The following is a 6,400-nucleotide window of genomic DNA, read 5'->3' as shown; positions in this document are numbered from 1 at the left end:
TCCCACGAACAAAAGGCCAGCAGGCAGAAGATTTGAGGTGAGAAGGGACGGGCGCTGGGAGAGGAGCCAAAGTGGAGAATGGTGGTTGGACAGTTCTGGAATAGTCTCCCTGCAAAATAGAGTTAAAAAAACCCAGACTCTTAAGAACATTGATAGTGACGTTGGAGGAGATAGTTCTTTTTCTGGCCTCCTCAAGTTAAGGCATGTATCCGGGGATACACAGAAGAATCGGGCAGTCTGGTCCGGGGGTTTGACCCTTACCAGGGGGAACAATGCAAGTTTAAAGGGGGAGAAGGGCAGCGGAGGGAAACTAGCCAGGCCTCGTGTCAGGTACCAGTCGGCCGCACTACTTGCGTGTTGCATTCACATCCATGTCTCCCAGGTGGGCGGTGGCAGCCCCCTTTTGCAGATTGGGAAGCCTTCTCAGAGGGGTTAAGGGATTGGTCCGTTTAGCGGCTAGTCAATGCTGTAGCAGGATTCAAGCAGGGCCTTGTCAGACTTCAAGGGCATGTTCTATCTACTAATTCCGGTACCTCCCTGTTTTACCTGGATTCGTGAATTGGGTCAGTTTTGGAGCCTTTCTCAAAAAGTACGATTTAAGTGCCTCAGGACTGTTTCACAAAGCTCAGTGTTCTTTGATGGTTCAGAAGCACCGCAGTGCTTTTCGCCCCACAGAGGTACGGTCTTACTCCTTTGACGCTGACGTGGTTGCAAATGACGTACAGGTGCAAAACCAGACTTAGCAGCTTCTGAAGGGAAACTCTCCAGTTCTCCCTTGATAGGCTTTCTTCCACGGGATGTAACCTGCTGCAGCGTAGATCTGAGCTTTCCGTATGGAGTGAGGGTTTGATATCCAAAGTTAGCAAAGAAGGGTCAGATGGAGAAAATCGACGTTAACAATTTATTTTGGGGTTTCATTAGACAAGATGCACTATCGCTTAATGGCCCATATAACGTATGTAATTGAATACAGAATATTGCATTCCTTACTTTCTAATGAGAGATGTCTTGCAACGTAAGGTTGTCTGCTTTGGAACTTCAGCTCAGCCAGTAGGGCGCCTGTCAGTGTGTTGGTGTGATTGTATTTACACAGTGCATGTAATCTGGGCTTCCTCAGCCCCAAACACTCCAGTGCAGAATCATAGGCTGTAGCCATCACTTAGTTACACAAATACTTCTACAACTATATGATACAAAAAAAAAAAAAAAGAGAGAGAGAGAGAGAGATTGCCTTTATCAAAGTTCCTTTGATTTTAACTGCAAACTGTTGTTGAGCAGCTCTGGTTTCCTTTGGATATGAATATGTACATTTCTTTGCATGTAACTTGGATTTTAGACTAGAACACCAACCTCTTGCTTTCCATGAGCCACAAAACTCATAGCCAAATGACATACGTATGAAACATTTTATTCTTTTCTTCTGAGACAGAATCCTTGAATCTGGGACTTGGGCTGTGATTTTGCTTTTTGCTCTTCCCACCCCTCTTGTTGTCTCACTCCTTTTTCTCACGTGGCCTCCAAGAGGTCATGGTCTCCGAGGAGCAGGTGGACAAACACCAGTTGGTCGCCAAGCAGTCCTGCTGTAGAGGGAGCCCAGCCAAGAGCTAAAGGACATCATCAGAGAGGGCTTCCTTGAAGAAATGGGCTCTACATTCAGTTATGAGGACAGAGTAAGAGTCAGCCAGGATGAGGAATCAAGAGGGTGACTCAGGTGGCAGGAGCAGCCCGGGTAGAGGCCTGGAGGCTTGTGGGGTGGGGACTCGGGGAGAGTGCACTGTGTGGTCCAGGGTGGAGGGTGCCCCTGCTTGGAAGGACCCTGCAGTGGGCCTAGGGATGGAGGGCTTTGGAGGAGCTTGGTTTTTTACTAGAACTGACACAGAAGAGGCAGTGAAGGGTGTCAGCAGAAAGTGACCCTCAGGAGAGGTACTCCTGGTTTTGCTTCTGATGTTCTACAGAAAGAAGGGGTCGGGGTGGGCGAGAGCAGCTCTGCCCGTCCCTTTGAGACCCACCCCTTCATTCATTTATTCATAACACATGCAATTCTGAGTGTCCAGGGGAGAGAGGGTGGACTCACAGTAGTAAGCAAAATGTATTGCTTCTTGAGAGCTTAGCAGTGTCAGAAGTTGTCTTAGCGTAGAATGTTCTAGGAACACAGCAGGGGCACCTAACCCAAAGTGCAGAGGTTCGAGGGAAGGAAGGCTTCCTTGACAAACCATCAAAATGAGCCTGGAGGCAAGTGGGAAGTAGCAGCAGGTCAGGGGGCACCTGAGGTCATTGGGGACCTGGGTACTGAGGTGAGGCTGGGCGAGCAGGGTCGGGGGTGGGGCTAGAACTCTACCAGGGAACCTCTGAAGGGTTTGAAGTGGGGGTGACGTAATCAAATTTGTGCTTTGGGAAGGCTGTCCTGGCTGTGTGTGTGTGTGTGTGTGTGTGTGTGTGTGAAGCGGGGAAGAGGGGGAGAGTGCCACCAACTGGGAGGGTCATTAGAAGACCATTGACAGGCTGGGGGGCCACCAGTGGGAGAGGGGCGTCGGGGATGCTTGGGGACGGCAGGGGCAGTGTGGATGCCGGATTTCCTCATGGGGAGGGCTTATTAACGGGGACCCCCTAGCGGCACCTTGTGGCTGGAAGAAAACGGATGCAGCCAGGTGGACTTTTCTCTTCTTCCATGCCTTGTGTGATGATCTTAGCTCAGCCAACATTTGGAACAGAAGAGCTAAGTTTCAGGGTAGTCCAGGACTTTGTTGAGCTCGTTCGAGTGAGATCTGATAGGATTTAGGCTTGTGTTGAGATCTGCATGTTCACTTAGCTAGAAACGTCCCGTCTTTTGGATTTCCATAGGGGTATTTATTCTTGATAAAGATTGCTTTCTTGGTGAGAGGAAATTTAATACAGCTGCTGTCTTTCTCAAAAAAAAATCTTATCTTTTAAGAAATTTAATATTCAAAACAATAGCAAAATTTAAAAATGATAAAGTAAGGCTTTGGTGTAGTTTCTTTGGATTCTGAGTTAATGTAGAGTTAGAGCCTTTGCATTACTTAAATAGCACATCCTTGTCAGTATTTAAAGAGCTGTTAGTGAGCGCCCCAGGCCCCACTTCTCAAAGCATCATTAAATCTTGCTCTGAAATAGTGAAGTCATAAAGTTCTTGTTGGCAGAAGCCAAACAGTTGGTTTATAATTTGCAGCATAGCACCCTTTATAAAATAATAATAGGTTCAAAATTAAGAAAGTGGAAGATAATTTATATTTTTATAGCTGAAACATAAACTCTCTTGTGTTAATGTTGCAACTGGAAATTTCGAAAAGAAAAATCCTACTGTAATATCATCTACGTGGAATACATATATGTCTATCACGTTTGCAATGTAACTGCGCAGTGGTTTTTGAAGACAGGACCATTCCAGCTGAGATACTGGCAGTGATGCTTGCTGGTTTTCAATGGAAGACCCTAAATTTGCCTACTTATCTTTATTCTTTTCTTTTCTGTTCTCTCTCTCTCTATCTTTTTTCTTTTTTTTTTTTTTTTTTTTTTTTTTTTGTAGTGAGATGGCTCAGTAGTGCTTTGCCAGCATGATTTTGGGGCAATTTGGGGGCAGATATCGTGCACAAGCAGTGAGATATTTCCATGCATTTTACTTTCCGGACATCACCATGGAACATGTGGGGGTTTGTGCCTGCAGGCCGGGATGCTGCAGGACTCCCTGGTCCATCACCGTTATGTCTTGGAGCTGCTCCAGTCAGTGAATGACTTTCTGTGCCTTGGAGGTAAGGTGATCTGATGCAGATGATCAGATGTGTAACAAAGTACTGTTACTTGAAATAGAAAACCTATCAAAAATGGCTCTAAAATACAGGATGAAGGAGGAGAAATGGCTGAGCTGCTTGCATGGGGAATATTCTCAGGTGACTCCCTCATTGTGACTCCTGTCACTCCCCACCCCCCGCAGCCCTGCACGGCAGTCATGCTGAAGCAAGCATGCACTTTCTCAGAAACACGCTGAGCTTCCTTGTGCCTCTGTTTGTTGGCTTTTTTTTTTTTCAAAGCACATCTTGCCCTTTGCTTAAATGCCATCCCTGCCTAGTCACCTCTTACACTCATTCTTCTGGACCTCGTCCGTACATAGCTGCTGAATGGATGAATAGAATGTAGTATCTCCATGTAGTGGAACATTATTCAGATGTAAGAGTGAATAAAAAAGAAAAAATAAATAAAGGGGAATATGAAAAAGGCCACCTGCTCTGGGAAGTCCACCCTGACTGCTCAACCCGCCCTTTTCCCTTTGAAACCCAATCACTTATGCTCCTCTCTACTATTTTTCATAGTACTTACCAACTTCTAATAAACTTTAACACTTTCAAAAAAAAAAAAAGAGATGCTGATACCACTTCAACATGGACGAGCCTTCATAACAGCACGTTAAGTGAAAGGAAGCAGACACAAACGGCCACATATTGTTGACTTCAGTGATCTGAAATGCTCAGAATAGGCACATGCAGAGGCAGGGAGCAGGTGATGGTTGCAAGGGGCTGGGTGGAGGGGGGTTGGGGATTGACTGCTAGTGACAGGGGTGTTCTTCTGGGGTGATGAAGTGTTCTGGAAATAGATGGTGGTGAGGGCTGCACAACCGTGAGTGTGCAGAAGACTGCTGAGCGCTGTCTCTGGGAGTGCCTGTGGTTGGGGGCGGATTTATTTTGTTCTCATCCGTGAAGAGTCATCTTGTGCTGAGGCCATTCTACTCCTGTGAGTGGTGAGGCTCTTAGACTTTGCAGAGTCATGTATTATTTTCCCCCTTGCGGAGTGTAAGCAAAAAATTTTTAAGCCTGAGAAAGTGCTCCATCTGCAGAAATGTCTTTCAGTTTTGCATGGTGTAAAAATCTTGCGAGATTTTTAATCGTTGAGGACAGCCTGTGGGGGGAAACAGCCCGTGAAGCCTGGGTGACACTGGGAAGAGCCGCGCTTCCATCCCTGACAGGGGTGGGGATTTCACCCCCGTTCAGGCAGTGAAGGGCCCAGACCCGTGAGCGGAGTTGACAATCGTGAATATTTACGTGTATCCGCTGCTTCATCTTGGATATTAATTTCAAGCTGAGTCAGTTTGTGGCGGCAGCCTCATCCTACATCAGGAATCTATACTATATGCTCTTTGAGGTGAAGACCTGACAGACTTGATTATTTAACAGTCTCCCTTGAATTGATATCTCAGATTCCTTTGTCAATAGTAAAACAGCAGAAATATAGACGTCCTTTAATGCCGATGTGACCTGGAGCAGGTTTAGTCTCTGTGCCTCAGTGGCCTTATCTGCGGGTGGGGAAGATGATAACAGTGCTTCCCTCAGAGGGGCTGGTGAGGGGAGAGTGAGGAGCACAAAGGGAGGACTTACACGAGATGCTCATGAATGACAAAATTTAGTGCTCTCAGCCTGGTGAGGCCTCAGGGGCCGAGATGGCCGAACAGAGCAGTCCTAGCCGGAGCTCGATCCGTGTTGGCAGCTGTTATGATCAGTATCACCACTGTGGGTTATCAGGCAGTTTTAAGACTTGGTAATAGGAATTCATGAATAATGTTAAAAGATTAGACAACTCAGATCCGGTTTACATAGTTCTCAAGATTTCCTATGAGAAATGGATATTTTTCCCCCATCTTTAATCTGAGTTGAGTCTCTAAAAAACTTCTGTATTCCTCCATCTTTTTTATTTAATTCTCCATTTCTTGAAAAAAAAAGTCTTTAAATGGAGTTACTGGTGTCTGAACTGAGGGTCTCATGCATGCTGAGCACATACTCTCTCAAGTGAGGTATAATCTCCCCCGTGATTTTTTTTAAACTTTTCTTTCTTAGTATTCAGAGGTTAGAGGCCTCTAATTCTTTTTCTGGAGACATGTCCATGAACCTGTAAATCTATAATTAGTGGACAAAATTTGGTTTATGAAAAAATTCTATAAAACTTTCTGCAATCCATTCAAAAGGAAATGCTCATTGACATAAAATGTTTCTCCTTTATGGTGATTTCTAATTTTTTGTCTGCCTTAACTTATTAAAAGTAATCCTCATCATCATAATGACCAAGCTTGCTCTGAGTGGACACCTCCCTAAGGCTAAAATGCTTTCCTCATGTTTTACCTCATAGCAGGTGTTTAAGGGTAGGTATCAGTGTCTCCTTTTTTGCAGCTGAGGGATTGAGAGGTGGGGCAGCTTGTCCAAAATCTCACACAGCTGGCGCTGGCAGACTCAGGGCTGGAACCCAGGCTGCACAGGATGCTTTCTCAATGGCTCCTCTGATCAGCCCCGTGTTGAGTGGTTTCCCGAACTCCTGTGAGTCCATAAATGAACGATTTTAGCGGTCTCAGTTTGATGAAGCCTTCAAAGGAGACACACCAGTGAGAATGTGAGACAGAGTG

This window comes from Camelus bactrianus, unplaced genomic scaffold (genome assembly GCF_048773025.1).
Source record: "Camelus bactrianus isolate YW-2024 breed Bactrian camel unplaced genomic scaffold, ASM4877302v1 HiC_scaffold_33, whole genome shotgun sequence".
NCBI classification, from domain to species: Eukaryota; Metazoa; Chordata; class Mammalia; order Artiodactyla; family Camelidae; genus Camelus; species Camelus bactrianus.
This window is presented reverse-complemented; position numbering follows the sequence as displayed.